At 45.1% G+C, this 17,031-nt stretch overlaps 1 long non-coding RNA gene and 1 pseudogene across 1 annotated transcript in view; one reads left to right on the top strand and one right to left on the bottom strand.

Annotated features, from left to right (window-relative positions):
- The window catches only part of LOC142576222 (uncharacterized), a 177,867-nt gene that overhangs the window by 36,080 nt on the left and 124,756 nt on the right, over positions 1 to 17,031 (bottom strand). The window lies entirely within an intron of this gene.
- On the top strand, positions 8,012 to 8,128 carry LOC142576853 (U2 spliceosomal RNA; annotated as a pseudogene).

Here is a 17,031-nt window from a genome sequence, read left to right as displayed (position 1 = left end):
GATGCAGCAAAACCAAATTCGCATATCACTTGAAAGTTCTGGAGGTCATCTGTTCGCTGGCTGTTCTTATTTATAATTCGTCACCGACTACCGCTTTGGGGCTCCACATCGGATGCAACGCTTGCTGCTCTTCACCGCCGCAGCCCTACTAACACCTAGCTGACCTTCAACGTAAAGCCACTATAACGTGACGTGAGAAAAAAAAAATACTGATTGCTGGCTTTTAAAAACCACGCAAATGAGGCGTTGCGTACTAGTGCGAGATGTACGCTAGGAAAGTTTTATTTTAAAGTGATGGATAAGAACGTTTCGAAGCAATATTCCGGATTCCGACGCAGGTTGCGTGCATGCTGATTGCTACACCGCATGCCACTGCACGCCAGTGTTCGTTAAGGTGACTTGAGAAGCAGTACTGCCAAGGCACCCTATAGTTGTTTGAGCCTGACCGCCCGAGGACGCCTGCGAAACTCGCCTTAACAGCTCTGCTGTACGGAAATAAGAGAACCTCCACAGACGTACGGCAATCCAGGGCTATTCTGGATCGCACATCACAGACTCCCAATGCGCGCGCTCACACCGGCCGTGGCCCATCCGAGCTGCTCAAAGAAACAAAGACAGCGAAGTTGTACACAGATGTTCTTACACCCTTCCAATGTAAAACAGTGGTCCTTAGGGCCAGATGTCCCGACATCATATTTTCAGGTACACCCGAAGCTCCGGCATGTTGAGCTGATGCCTCCTAAATGAACAGCTGGGGTATTCTCGGTAGATAATTACACGATAAGATAAACACGCGAAGTTTTTTGTATGAGTGAGTCATACGAAACAGTAATGTTTCTTCAGTAACTTTCGACATTTACTTTTTAATGCATATAGTAGAGACTCTATGACAACGGCAGCCGTGCCAGGCCCTTTTATGCTCAGCATGCTAGCTGCTGGGTATAAAGTCGTTCTCTTGCGGCAAAGGCCGGTGAGGCCGTCCTTTGCCGCAAGAAAACGATTTCAGAGCTCCGCCTAACAGCTCTTCAGGAAAAGCTTTCCTTGTTGCTCTCTACTGGACCTAACAAAGCTGGAACACAAGGAAAAATAAATCCGCAGGAATCATTCACAACAGTTGTCATTGCAAACTAATAGCCGAATGCTTCTAGAAAACTATTTGCCTTATTGAAGAAATGATGCTCTAGGAGACGTGCATTTGTTGCACTGAAGATACTTAAGGTGTCCTCGATAATTCGTACCGGTGCGCACCCTGCCCCCTCTCGATAAATCAGGTGCACCTTGTAGGTACAGCTTTTTGGTTGCCCCAAGGCGCGCACCAGAAAAAGATTAAAGGATGCTTAAGCTTCGACTATAATAGTGGAACGCGACACAATTCAGAGATCCCTTACTGCTTCTCACGCTTCCCGGCAACTGCAGTGTATGTAACCCCAATGTTTACGGAAAAATGCTGGCGGCGAACGCGATGCGAGAAGGCGGGCTTTCTGGTAGAAACGCATCCTCTTGCGTGGGCCACGATGCGGCGTAGGCGAGCGCCATCTGGAGGTGTTGCGAGGAACCGGGCGCGCCGCTCCGTGGCTGCCAACATATTCGCGCGGCGGTACGCGCTAATGGCCGTGACCGGTTTACATATGGTGGAAACGCTGGAAAAGGGGTTTCTATAAGTTTTTGCGTAACAGAATGACCTTTTCTCGTATATTCATTCATTCATTCATTCATTATACCTCAGAGGTCCCCGTTGAGGTATTACATGAGGAATGGGTTTTAATTACAATGAAAGTGTGATTCAAGTGCGCCTTGAATTGATTTGGATCGGAGTGGTGCACGGCAATTAGAGGTAGGTGAATCTAGTTTCGTGCGGTCATCACAAAAAAAGGAGTTTGCGCTGGGGGAGGGTAAATCACTCTGGAATCGTACTCTCGATGTACTGGCAAGATAGCTGGAACTTGGAAGGGACCATATTGAAATTTGTGGTAAAGGCATAGTCTTGATATGGGACGTCGCAATTCAAGGTTGGTAAGGGGACCACGAGTCTTAAGTTCGGAAACGATGGAATGGTAAGAATAGACAGAGTAAATAAAGCTAGCTGCACGATTTTGGGCTGATTCGAGAATATTTGATAGGTTAGACAGATGAGGGCGCCAAACAGCGCATGCTTATTCTAACTTTGACCGAACAAATGCAAGATAAGCTATTAGTTTCACTGATGGGGTAGCCAGTCTTAAACACCTGCGAAGAAAGCCCAAGGCGCGATTAGTGGAGTTACCCATGTTTGTTACGTGAGTTGACCAGGAGAGATTGCCTGAAAATGTTACGCCAATATATTTATACGATTCAGTAGATGATATTGCGAAGCCAGAAATGATACATTGTGCTGGCTGGTAATGCGGCCGGCGGTGGAAAGATGTTAGTAAAGTTTTGTGTATATTTAAGGACATTAACCATGCGTTATACCAGGACTCAATAATGTTGAGGTCGTTTTGAAGAGTATTAATATCTGCGCTTTTCCTAATGGAACGATATACGACGCAGTCATCTGCGAATAGGCGATTGGTAGAAGAGATACTAGCTGAAAGGTAATTAATATAAATTATAAAAAGTAGGGGTCCAAGTATTGTACTTTGTGGCACACAACAAAATACGGGAGATCGGTGCGACGAGTGGGTGTAAGCACAGACAAATTGTTGTTGATTGGTGAGAAAACTGCGAATCCAAATGTATACAGGTGTGTTAATGTTTAGTCAAGAAAGCTTTAGGAGTAGCCGTTGGTGGGAAATTTGTCAAATTCTTTTTCGAAGTTTAAGAAGAGAGCATCGATGGGTATGTTTAAGTCAAGGCTGGAACTAATATAGTTATAAAATAAAACTAACTGGGCATCACATGAGAGTCCTGCGCGAAAGCCATGTTGACTAGAAGGAAATAAATTATTGCAGTCTAAGAAATTGACAATGTTTGAGTAGATCACATGTTCCGTTTGTTTAGGAAAAATGCTACTAAGTGAAATAGGGCGATAACTGCTGCACAACGATGGAGGTCCTTTTTTGGGTACTGGAACAATCTTTCCCACTTTCCAATGTATACCGGTACCACTCCTGTTGATAGTGACTACTGCAAAATATGGATTAGTGTCGCACCAGTAGTTGATTTCGTGTTTTTGAGCATTTTCGCGTTGATACCGTCCACGCCGCATGAAGATGTGAGCTTTAACGAGCCGATTAGTTTTGCAGTGCCGCTCAGACCAAATGTGATATCGGGCATCACGGTATAGTCGAGATAAGGATAGGGAGGTAAGTTGTCGGCAGGGTAGGTGGTCAACATGGAATAAAAATATTGGTTAACCTATTCGGTGGCCTCATGATCGGGAATTGGATGGTTTTGTTCGCCGCACAATGCTAATGGTCGGGCGTTATTAGGGTTAATTCTGTTCCAGATTTTTTTGGAATTATTTTGTAACATACTGGGCAACGTCTGTAAAAAAAAGGAATGTCTTTCTCTATTTGCGAGCCCTCCGAATTCTTTTCTATGGCATGGTATCTGCTCCACGCGCCTGAGTCATTGGAGCGTTTTGCGGAACGAAAAAGCCTTTTCTTTTTTATTGTTCAGCCGCTTCAATGTGACGTTTAACCATGAGGATGACGTCTTTTCGGTTACAATAATGTTGGGCACATGCTTAGTAAACACGTTAGTATTTTGTTTCTAAGGAGCAGACAGTCAGTCTCAACTGAACGCTTTGAAAAGGCAGTTAGAAAAAAGTAGTAAATTCTTCGAGCTCAGAGTTTATTGCAGAATAATTACCCTTATAGTGCAATGTTCTTGCTTTTGTTATCTTTGTGGGATGTGAGCGCTGACAGGAGTAGGATGCTCGGATTAGTGAATGGTCACTGAGCCCTTGGAAAAAGGAAATCATTTTTGATACCCTGTCGTGCTCAGAGGCAAGAAAGAGATCTAGGATATTAAAAAAATTATCGTAGGTAATTATCGTAATTATCGTAATGTAGGTTCATTGATCAGTTGCGTTAGTCCAATGATTAGGCATGAATTGATTAACTCGCTCTCTGTTCTGTTTTTGGAAGTTACGCATGCTAAATTGGTCCAGGATATTTCCGAAAATTTAAAGTCGCCGAACAGCAGTATCGGAAGATGTCGATAAGATTCGGTTAGAGAGTGAAGAGTCTCATTGCATTCAGGTACAAAAAGAAGGTCAGTACCAGGAGGGCGATAACAAACACCAATTATCGTGCGGGGATACGAAGCGTTACAGGGAACAAATATAATTTCCAGAGACGTGCGTGTCCTAATTTCGGTACACTGAAGACTTTTATAGCTGCCCTTTAATACGCGACCGCCACGTTTGTTGGTGCGGTCAGGTTGGAAAATATTTAAATCCGGAAAAAGTAGTAGTATCTATAACCGACGCTATCATGTCTGTAGGCTGTATGTACTTCGTACTTTGTGGTTTATTTACTTATTTTAGCTTGAGAAATTCAATTAGTTCAGTAACTTCCTTGTGCCACATGGAGGACGTGGGTATGCGTGGTTCGACATTATTTATGCCGGAACGACGTCCATCACTGGACGCCGCACGCCGACGCGGGACGCCGATGCCGGATTTCCTGTGACACGGGGCCCTTAACGCTATCGTGTTACTATCAGCGGAGCGCTGCTGTGCAATTCCAGCAGGCGTTACGTGTTGTGCGCGTTGCAGACGATGCGGAGCGACCGGTATGGCGACATCAAGGAAACTAGCGCGCCTTCGATTTTGGCAGCCGTCTTCTTTTTAGCTCGCCTGATGACAGCGAGGACGAAATCTTGATAAAGTTGTCTACCAACAAAGGCGGTAATGAGGCGCCTAAACGGTGCCCTTTTGTTAGAGGAGTCGTCAAGTTGTTCATTGGCAGCGACGGAATAATAATTTTTCATAGCGCCGAATTCATTTTTATTGCGGATGGTACTGTTCATTTCACTTCCGTAAACACTTTCGCGGGTCCGGGGAGGTGTGCTATAACAATATCGCAAAGTACGAAAATTCTGGATTCCCTCCAGAGGAACTGGACGAGGACGAGATGTGCCCGCAAAAAAACTGCTGAAGAATATGGGGTGTCTTTCTTGTGGTGAGTATTGTGCTGCACATATTTTTAATAGCGTCTATGCAATAAGCAGCGCAATGTCGTGCAGGTTTGCTAGAAATAAAACTTGTGTAAGGGCCATTGCCGTGCGTTTGGCGTAGCAGAACGTGCCCTTCATGGGATCATCGAACGGTTTCCTTCCATTCTGGAAAGTATCAATGGGAGAAGTATACGCTTTCCATCAGCTGCGCAGGAGACAGCTGTGCGCGAGCATGAAATTCGGGCAGCTAACGAAAATCTATTTTTCATAACTTAACAGCAGACTATATTGGCATCCACTAACATAAGCGCATTACGTCGATTACGTCGTAACATAAGCGCATAACAATTACGACGATTACTTACAACTACCTCACAACCATCACAACCGTCTCACAAACATCACAACCAAACCCGAAGGAGGCGGCGCAAGACCTACGCCGCAGAACTCACGGACCGCGGGCGTTGAAAATAGCACAAGTAACCCTATTTCAGCGCCAAAAGAAGACAATGAAGTGTATGGTGCACTCTATCTGCCTTTGGAACGTCTCCATTGCAAATGACAAATTAAACTTCAGCGTACCAGAAGTTGCAGCTTGAGTGATATTGTGGACAAACATTAGAAAGAAATTGGAAGCAATATTTTTTGCAACTTATTTGGTCTGTAATTCACGTACGTAATGCGGTCCTGCATAAGGAGTTGGAGGCCAGAGACCAGATTTTCTGAAGTTGTGACTGGTTGCGCGGATTACCTCGTTTTGCGTTCGCAATAGTAAACTGTGGTTCGCTGCAAGGGTAGCTCTCCCTCTGTCACCAACATTACGAGTAGTAAATTCACTTATTTTCTCATGGTTCTGGCTAAACAAGTCGCAATACGTAGCGCAGCAATTTTTGCGTCTGCCGAAATTCAGCAGAGGATGTAGCTTGCCATGCATAGTTACTTTCGGTAGGGTGTTGTGCACTAAGAGTACATGTTACCTATTTGATGATGATTAGTACCCTGGTAGGCCACTGCTCCTTTGCTCCTTTATTGGCTGGGCCATTACCGTCGAACGCTTATGCCGCAGAGTACAGGCAACTTGCTTCCGACGGCCGTAACGCCAGCACCGCAGTATGCGGCGGCTGCGCGCTTGCGAAGCAAGCTTGTACAACTAAGAATTACAAAGTGGCGTGCGACACGAGTTTCCAGCCTTTGTGAAATGTTGTGTGAGACAGCTGCACCTTCACGGACAGCTACTACACAAACATGGATAGCTGTGCTTTCACCTGATTTGCCCTCTCAAGTGAAGGATTTTCATTGACACTATCAGTAGGGCATCCTACCTGCAAGAGACAGGCTTGAACGCTGGCGTATGGTATCGAATGATAAATGCATATATTGCGCACCAACAGAGACCAACGCGTATGTAGTAAAGGGCTGCGTTGTAGCACACACCTTATGGAAGCTAGTTGCAAGAATGTTTGGAATATCCATTGTGCGGCCACCACAGCGCCGACACCGCTTTGCGAGTCTCGTCTACTATAGCGCTAGCTACGTTTTGTGGTGCTTCCGCAAGATCGCAGAACGATCTCAGCAGTCACACGGAGCAATGTACCCCAGAGTGCGAAAACTACGGCTGATAGTATTGGGTCATCTTGAAGAACAGTTGCTCAGACTCGGTGAAGCCGAGTTTCTTCGCCGCAGGTCTACGCGGTACATAGCCGTCTCCCGAGGCAAAGTCTTTCTACAGCCAGAATAATGCTCAATTCTGTTGCGTGAGTTGAGACTGTATTTGTATGTGCCCCGGGTATCTTTCATAAGTTTGAGGCTGACAATAATGCTTTTGCGTGGACGCTGTAATAAGTTTTGTTGTTGTTGTTGTATGTGGCAAAGCTAGTGTCAAGCAGAAACCATTAATTATTGCATTTGCTAATCTGTTTTGTTTACATCAGGTTTGATGTGTTACATGTGGCTTACCTTATATTGTACTTTTCGTTCATACCATAGTTGTAAGTGTCCCTACAGGAGAATAAATTTCCTTGTCAGCAATGATGCCAGGATGTTCTCGCTTCGTTCTCGCCTCATTCTCGTCCCATTCTCGTCTTGAGTGCTCGGATAACGGCTCTTGATTTTGGCTCAAGGTCTCTTGAAGGTCGCCGACAACTGGAGCTAAAAGCATTTCATGCTTAAAACGAAACATCTCCGAAGTAACGAGTGCTTACGAAAGGACTGGCTACCAGCGCAGAAGCTCTCTACCGAAAAAGCCATATTTCTAGCTTGCATCGGTTTTAAGTTGTACTCTTACCAGCTGGAGAGTGCTAAGTGGAGAAAAAACTTCCACTCACACTCTGTGGAGTGTGAGTGAACACTCCACAGAGTGGAGTGTCCTTCCACTCTGTGAAGAAGGATGACCAGCGAAGCTGGTACTCATCCTGGCATGAGTATTGCGATAACTGTATTGATCTATATAGTTATTGCTATACTGATTGAATAAAGACACATACACGTAACTTCGTGGTTGTTATCGTCTGTTATTTTCTCTCATTGCTTACCACAGTGACCTTATCTTTGTGGTCGCTCTTATACACCGGCGAAGAGGCCCGTTTGGAGCGTCGGCGATACCAGCAGGAAGAATATGGGCGGTTACGGCGGGCGAATACGACCGGCGAGGAGCGGGCTGCCGATCCCAGGCGCAAACGCTGTGCCCGTCAGCAGCCCGAGTGCACACACTGCCGCAACGCCACCGCCGCACATTCACGTTGATGTTGGTCACGCAGGCCGCCTATGGGGGTCAAGTCTCCTGCAAACCACAGTCGATCCCATACGACAAACTTGGCGCCAAACGGGTTGCCCGCAATCTACCGCTCGAACATCGCAGTGGCCCCGCGGAAACGTTCGAATGCGTTTTCCAACTCACGGCACTCGGGGTATTCCTATAGAATTAACTAAACTTACTTTTGCAAGTGGGCAGAGTGCTTAAAGCCGGCTTCACCTCCGCCGTGGGTCGGCCTGGTATTGCACTATTTCCGGGATCGGCCCCACGTCCATTTACACGCCTCGATAGACGCACGCAATTTTTTTGCAGAACCTAGCCATATACAGCTTCGCCGTAAAACGAATAAAATGTCTCCGGGCCACACCACGTTACGTGCGCAGAGCCGAAAGGGGAATCCCCCACTTCTTTGTGATCGGCGCCGTCATTCGGTCAGATTGAGTAAAGTGACCCGGCAGTCAAAAGAAAGACAATCGCTTTAAAAGCGTCCCTGCTTGCACTGGCGGGCCAACGTGTATGATATAGCAAGCATGACCGAGTATCGGCTATACCAATACCTCCACCAACCAAATTTGCGCGCACCCAATTTTCTTGATCGCCGCTCTCTTCTATACCGCGGCTGCCTTCGGGTACAATAGCAATCCTTCAAGATCTGAAAGCCCTCGCGGCAAAAAAGTATGCATGGGAAATGAACGCCATGGTACGGAGACCTTCAAGAGTTGTCGAGTAAATCCGCACTTTGAAAGCTAGTAATGCGTATGAGCTTACGCAATGCTGCGTCTTTCACAAGTAGTTTTGTACGAGATCTGAACTTGTTTGAGCGGATAACCTTGCTTATTTCAACAAAGCAAAACCTATTTAAACAAAGGAGAAGCGAATTTGCTTGCAGGTTTCAGACGCTTTCGGTTGCTTTGCTGCAGACGTTATTGAATAATGCATGGGAGAAACCTTCAGGGATGACGATCACTCTTCTGCGTTTCTCTCTCTGGTGTTTCTTTACTCCGACGGCGAACGGAGTGTTTGTATGTAGAACAGCTTGGCTTTAGCACGAGGCACGATAAATATACCGTATGAAATAGTTTACTTAAATCTTGTAAAGTGACACAATTTTTTTATTCGCTTAGCAACAGTTGGCTAATATGTCTGTTTTGAAAATCAGCACCGTTTGTGGGTGTTTCGGCAAGCATCAGGAATGATTTCGCTTTTTCAAAAATCATCCTGTTTACAAAATTAAGCCCCAGAATGTCAAGTTCGATGGTACGAACAAAAGAAAAAGAACACATTTATCAACATGGCACGCTGCTGAAGCTGAACAAGACTTGGGACCATGACGGTCTAGCGTAGCCCATTTAGCATGTCGTCGAGCAAATATACTTTTTAGCATAAGAAAAAAATGAAACGGAAAAAAAAGCGCTCAAGCTAGCATGCTCCCTTATTACATGATCGCGGATCGCGGTACCTGACTGGTGTTCCCTGGCATTGTCGTAATCATATAGTGCTGCGTTTATCATGTGACGTAACGTGAAGGATAGAGACGAAGCAGCGGGGCCCACCGACAGCTGCGCCGGCGCATGTGCCACTCCTGATCGCGGCATCTGAATTTCCCGTCCGACTCCTCCCCATATGGCGCGATGAACTGACGCAAAAGTTCCGCGCCCCAGCGCCGCTCTCTAGCTGCCAGTGCAGTCACCCGGCGCGGCTTGTGGCCCGTCGCACAAGCTATCGCTGACTTTCACAATGATCTCTGAAGGCTTTTCCCAATATCGTGTAGAACGTTCCTCGTTTTCATACGTTTGTGTTCTCCTGACAGCGCTCTTCAATAAAAAAATTCGCCTAATCAAATTCTTTTACTAAGCCTGTTTTCAATGGCAAAGACAAAAGACAACGCATGAGCGCCCCAGTAACCCAGCAAGCGCCGCATACAAATCGAGGAACAGTGACTTTTCGTAAATCGCTGATTCCATTAAGCGTTATCTGGCTTTTTAGACTAAATGATATTCCCGCCGGTTCTTGAAAGAATTCGAAAGGCTTACAGTGGTTACAGTGGTGCGGTTTGTCTCCTTGACAAGTTAGTCGAGGTAATTATGGTTATCAAATAGTTCCTTTCGTCTGATCACAGACTCCTCCCAATGCGCGTAAGAGATTTCTACCGTGTTTGTAAGCACGCTACGCTTGGCCTTTTTTCTTGAAGCCATGCGAAATAAATGTATCTTGCGCCAAATTAGAAAAACGGGCTTCATTTGCGATGTGTCGAAGATATCTGTCCGATGTGAACATCCTTTTTTTTTGCGGAAGTATTTGCGAGAGTGCCTTAGATTCAAGAAAATATGCCCTTCGTCGCTATGTAAGCCACTTCTGAAGGCAGTCCGTAGATGAAGTTGGACACCTTGTCACGAAGCATACTAGCCAATTATGGTAATTTAGGGAGCGCTCAGCTTATTCATCAAGAAGTCTTGTGTACATGTACAAACTTAGGTTGCCTAACTATGGCAATGCCCGCGGCTAACTAGTGTGGGTTTCGCGCATAATATCTGAGGCGGAAACGTTGTTCAGGGCCACCGCGCTTTCATCTAGGGATGTCACGGTGCATGCTCAGTTGGCTGCTAGACTGATAAACCGGGCTTGTGTATGTTGAGTGGCGGTTACGCTTCTCAACTAGAATGCATCTCGCCTCTGCATTCTTAGTTTGCTTGTTCAAGCCCCTCGTTAACACATACTGAAGTATTTCCCGAAGCGAACAGCCAGAGAATGCGTCATGAAAGACACATTTATATCACCGCTTATTTTGTTTCCTTATTGTATTTTGTCTTGGCACAACTTTCAACAAATTGTTCGTAGACTTCCCGGTATCTGCAGCTGTTGCAAACATTTTTACCGGTACTACTGACACTGCAGTATGAGTTCGACCAATTGGATCATTTGAAAAGCTTGCATAGCAAGAGAAATGGTGAATGGGATAATTTCATGCCTCCTGACCGACTGTTGTGAACAATTCAGTACGTGTTCAGTTTGAGAATTTGCCCCACATTGGCACCCAATGAAGTCTAGAACCGGCCGATACGAAGACGTAGGCGGAAAAGAAAGTATTACTTTACAGAAAAAAGAACTTTCTCCTCCACGGTCCATTGTCGCGGTGTAGTTCCGCAAGCGCGTTTCTAGGGAGGTTTGACGCTCACAACTCGTTCAATATGACAGACTGTTCGGCTAGCTGCCATCGCATCATGTACGCTTCAGCGCAATCCACACACGGCCGCAGACAGAAAGAACGGGACACACCACGGTCTCCCGTGCTTTCTGTTTACGTCCGTGTGTGGTTTGCGCTGAAGAGTACATGACGATAACTCGTGCTCTGTTTGATATACTTATAAGGTTTTTTTTTTCAATACTGCAAATTTGGTAATTTCGGTGGTCTTGGATAACCCATGCTTAACCACCCAGATAACCCAGACGGCTAACCAGCGATCAACACTCCGGATCATTAACTCAGGCAGAAACTAATGATTTCAAGTTTTCGTTTTCCACCCGCCGCACTATTTGTGCATTGAGCAATATACCATTGTCATTGCATAGTAGTACTGATTGCTTAGGACAGATTATTTACTAATGTTACAATTTGAGGGCTTGAGTGTGATTCGTTTCCGGGGTTCTGAATATATGTATAATTTTTTTCATGTATTGTGCTTTCATTTCTATTGCTTTGGCCCCGATGGTCCTGCAGTGTCATTAAGTAAATAGATAAATAAATAAATAAATAAATAAATAAATTTACAACTTCCTAATATTCACACAAAAAAGCTATACTCACAAGAAAAAACTTGCATTAATGTTTATGCAGGGAACTTCATTGATTATGATAGAAAACCTGAGGGCTCGACCTGAATCAGCGTTCTGACCTGCAACACAGCGTTGGGGAAAAGAACTGGCATTGAAAAGGGGGAGAGTGAGAAATGATGATCGGGACGAAAACGGGGTGAATAAAACTGAACAGCGAATACTCTTCAGAGAGCTAATGGTTGTTTATGCGCAGCGTATCGCAGGCAGATGGGCAAGACGTCTCCTGTACTCTCGGGTATATTGCTCCTCGCTCCTCGCACTCCGGAGCAAGGTGTAGGTAGCACCAAGTGAACTCCCCCATTTGTCGTAAGCTGTGCAGCAAGCTCGCATTACTTCTTTTCATCGCGGGCAGTGATTTCACTTCTATGTCTGGCTCGAGTCCGTGAATACAGCGGTCACAGTGACTCGGCGGCGCCCAATATTGTACAGTATTTTCGTTCCATAGAATATACGATAGAGCTTTAATGTCTCATCGAGAAATGAGGTTGGGTACCTGAGTGCTTATTTCCATATAAAGCCAAGCGCCCTGGAATCCATTGAGCTTCAAGCGATCGCCAGTTCTCAGGGCAACATCGCGTAATTCTATCGCATTTTCAGAAAGTCGACTGTAAGGTCCTCGTTTAAAGGCACAATGGATCACTTGTAGCGCTGACGTCGCGTTACCAAATACAGTCCACAGCTTAGGCGGTTCGGTTATGTTAAGCCGACTGCGTCACAGATGGGTACAACCTCAAGATCCTTTGATGTAGTTTTAATATCAGCCTAGAAGCTATGAGTGATCCATATGAATAAGTCAATTGGCTGCTTTCCTAGAAGACAAGTCGCTCAATATGACAGCGCTATGGTTATCTCGCTTACTGTTTAAGCGTTTCAAATTGTTTCTCTCAAACGTTACACATTCCTATATTTCTGGTTAGCTCATCAGGAAACGACTGTCACATTGGGGCGGTTCTCTAATGGTCGGCTCTCAGGAAGACTTTTAGAGTGTCCGCTAATACAGGGTTCTTAACTGAGACAGCGTTAAACGGCTCGGGAGCTGGGAATGCTGTCACTGCCAATTCCTCTTTACTGTCACGCTGCCATAAAATTACGTGGGTCCTACGGGAGCGACGTCATCCGCGTGACCACGGATGGCGTTCTCTCCGGGACAGGTCCACTTTCCACCACGCCGTCTCCATTATCCGCCCAGCTTACTGTTGGATTGTGACAAGCCCACCATGACAAGCGCACCCTACGACAAGGGTGCGCTTCCATGACAAGCCCACCCTATGCGGTAAGAAGCCCACAGAGCAGACCTTCTAAGCCCAGCAGGAAAGAACTGCATAGAAACTGTCACTTTATTAACGTACCTATGTGCTCAAATGCATGTACGTTGCACAGAAGATATGCAGGTGTCACTTGTTTTATTGCGCAGTCCCGTAGAAAACACAGCCGGTCATTGTTACATAAGTGAGCGTAATACAGGTGAGGTCATATACAAGCCAATTCATTCTGCGAACACTGTTCTGTATGTGAGCACTTTGTCATGACAGCAGCATCAGGCAATGTAATGCATCAAGGCAATGCATCAGGCATCAGCAGCATTGGCTAAGTCTGTAAGGCTCCTCACAAAAACAAATGGAAAGCTTCGTCTCAAGAGGAAGCTTACCTCGGGCCAACTCCAACTTCTCGATTCAAATGCATGAAAAATGCAAAGATGTTTTTTATGAAACAACACTAAACCGATTTAAATGAAATTTTCTGCATTGGAGAGAGAGAGAGTGAGTACAATTCTAGTGATTGTCAAGCAGAATGTTTACCTAGGGTCTGCAATTTATCGCAATATTCCCGTATATTCGCAAGGTTACAAAAATAAAAACCATCCCACTTTCTGAAGATGGAATGGCAGCGAAAACTCACGGCAGTAAAAGCTCTCAAACAAAAAGCAAGGTGCTTTCGCTGCCATTCAATCTTCACAGAGTGGAATGGTTGTTATTTTCATTCAGCATCACGGGAACGTTCTTCGTCGCTGGTCGTTTCACGCGAGCGCTGTTTACATTCTCGTTTCTGTTTCCTCCGGCGCTCCTCGTACGCATGTTGTTCTTCAGGTGTGTGAACTATACGTGTCCGCCCCATCGATAACGCAGCTGTCTTTAGCGCCGATACCTCTCCTGTTCATGTACTGCGATAACCTTGACGTCATGCTATTTCTCACATCGAGCGTTCTAATCTGTTCCCTATTTTGACATCTGCGCCTCCGCACTTCACCCATACGTGGTCACACACAAAACAAACAATAAAATCCATTTTGTATGGGTTTGTCGCTAAGTCCGTTTCTGTTGCTATACGTCGAAAAAAAGTACGGAAGATCAGTCATATAAAGCTTTCGCTGTAAAAACATTCGGCCGACAAACTTAACACTGCTAGAGTGCGGGTATGTGAAATCATTATACCATTTGTAATCCTCGGAAAGCCATGAACATGCTCATGTTGTACACTCATGACCTAGCGCCACCTGCTCATTGGCTGCGCCGTCACGCGCCCCATGAAACACGCACTAGCCCCCCCCCCCCCTGTAGTCAGCTTGATGGCTGCGACGTGACTTGTGCAATGGCGCACGCTAGGCACTAATTTAGTCAGCCGGAACCGCGGATCTGCCGATGCGTCGCTATTTATTTACTGTGAGAGAGGCACATCTAAATAACGCAGATCTTTATTCCATTGAATGCCTGCTTAATGTGATGGAATTGTGTTCCATAATCCAAACGAAAAACCTGAGCTTTTTTCAAAGTTAACGCTTCCACCAGAAGCCGCACAAAATTCTTCTGTAATTGCGAGGGCAGTCTTTAAACTCTTTTCATCGGTACAAAAAGAACAAAAGACACGTCGTCTGCATACGCAAGAACCCGAACTTCATTAGTCGGTAATTTGGTCGGGAGAAGTTGTCAAAATTCAACGTGAAGTGAATTCATTGCGAGGGCGGAATTTGTCAAGCTTCATTCGTGCTGAAGTATGCAACTTGTTCTTAGCTTCCCGTCTTGTGTATTTGCCGCCAGTACTGCACTGCTCACGACTTCGCCTTCGGGCACTGCATCGCGTATTTGCAACATTTATTTGGAGTTCGAGTTGTGAATCAACGCGGCCGTGACAGTCTGTTCCTCCCCCTTGAACGTAGTGGCCTAGGATTAGTCCACCTCTTCGTCAGGCAGATTGTTTCTCGCCTGTTCTATTTTTTTTTCGAGACATTGACCATCCGTTTTACGTGAAATGTTGCAACTCCCTTTATTTCATTATGTCCCTAATATAGTAGTGTCATCAAAAGCCAAAGATGTCCCACAGGCTCCTTGGGGCTTTCTCAACGAGGTCGCTGACACATTTGTTTTCTTGAAAGTTAGATTCATCCTGGAGATCGTGTTCACTGCGAGTCGACAACGATTTCTGCGGCACTGGTGGACTCTATTTTCCCAGATCCGTTGTATCGTGCACTTTACTTAAGCCGACCTTATCAAGATGTACTTAAGCACGTCCGAAAAATGTGTTACCTCCTGGAGTAAAAACATTTTTCTTTAAATCGCATTCGGAAACACTCCCTGTCAAAACTTTGTTGAATTCTATAGGTTGCCTTGTGCCGTGGTCAACAAGCTATCGACTCTGTCCACGTGCCGAAACAATAGATCACTGTTTCATAGACTGTAGGGATGCTGTATTTTTGGGGGCATTACCCAATCCACACTTGGAAAGGACACTGACATCACTCCATATTCAATTAGGTTTCTACCGTTTAAAGTTACGGGTGGGCCTCCCTATGACATGTTCATAGTACTTGGTTTATACAGCCTAAGGAGGTTTAGACTGTGTGATCGCCATGCCGAAACCCTGCAATGTACAAAATTCTTCTTTCGCGAAAGGGCTGCTTGTGTAAGAAGTGTGTACACTGCGCAGGAACCTCCACCAGACTGGATGCACTTGTTGGACGCATGTGTGTGTTTGCCTGAGTTTTAAGTGTATAGTTGTGTCCACTTTGTAATATACCTTCAGTTTTGTTTTCCATGTATAAAAAAAAATAACTGCCGAGGCGACGGGGGAGCGTGCTCGTCTCGCACCCACGAGTCACGGGTTCGATTTTCACCCAGACCAAAACTTTCGAATTTTTCTTTGCGAAGCAATTAATTTACTTTGTTCACAGGGACCGTCCTGAGAAATTTCACGTCAATCCGAGCATTTTGTGACGTATTTTTTTCTTTTTGCGCCATCGGCCATTTTCGCTACCATCTTTCGGTCACGTGTGCTACGACAAATTTTAGCTCAATGACGAATATAATGCTTTCGCATTAAAAATAAGGCACAAAGTACACAAAAACGAATCTCTGCACCAAAAAAAAAAAACATCGCAGTTCTGCAAATTAGATCCGTTAGTGCACACAAAACTGAAAAAATTTTATATATAAATTCACAGCTTACATGAAATTTTGCAAAGTTTACGAGGCTCTTTCAAAAGTCCTACTCTCCCATAAATAATATATTTCAGAGCGGTGTATTATAGATCCCTGTTTCCCGCGTTACATGTATTAAGTGCACTTTAAATAATTTCATTAGTATTTCTTCTTGCGGGTTAGAGTTGTAAACGTCAGAGGTAGATTTTTGACATCTCCAAATTTTCGAAAAATTACGTTATGATATGGCGGCCAGAACGCAATATAGTTGTGATACGCTGTTAAAGCTGGGCATTTCTTTGTCTCCATTTTTGTAATGTTCTAGCATTAGGAGCGTCAATGTGGAAAATAGTGTGTGCGTGTGAACTGTGTCATTTTCGGATTGTATAGTGGGGATGGGAGAGTTTAGTAGAACATATACATTGCAACTGACGGATGTCTGCTCCAGACCACCTTTAGTCGCACATCCCTTTTACTAAAGGCAGGACGTGTGTAGACTGAGCACCTTATAAAGACTTTGCAATATTGTGAAATCGGTTTAGGTCGAGCATGCAGGACCCGAAAGATACAGGACGTAATGGTAATGCATTTCTCTCGCATTTACCCCTAAATTGCCACTGAATTATTATTTTTTAGCTTTGTGAGTCTCCGTATGCGGCAGCAAAAAACTTGCACTGGCCTACACCTATGCTAAATAACGTTTATACGGGTAGCGAGAAAGCTTAGTATTTTGCTACAGTGCCCATACATATGTTCCGTACCACTGAGAGATTGCTCTGTCAGTGCAAGCGTGCAAAGTTTCTACGGATATGGGTGGAAGCCAGGTTTGAACTGTCGTGTTCTATGCATTCTTAGCTTCCATCAGACGCTACGTGTTTTCCAAGCACTGAAAAGAATTCCTAAACAAATAGGTTCAATGAGTCCAGTCTA

This window comes from Dermacentor variabilis, chromosome 3, assembly GCF_050947875.1.
Source record: "Dermacentor variabilis isolate Ectoservices chromosome 3, ASM5094787v1, whole genome shotgun sequence".
In the NCBI taxonomy this organism is placed as follows: domain Eukaryota; kingdom Metazoa; phylum Arthropoda; class Arachnida; order Ixodida; family Ixodidae; genus Dermacentor; species Dermacentor variabilis.
This window is presented reverse-complemented; position numbering and strand designations above follow the sequence as displayed.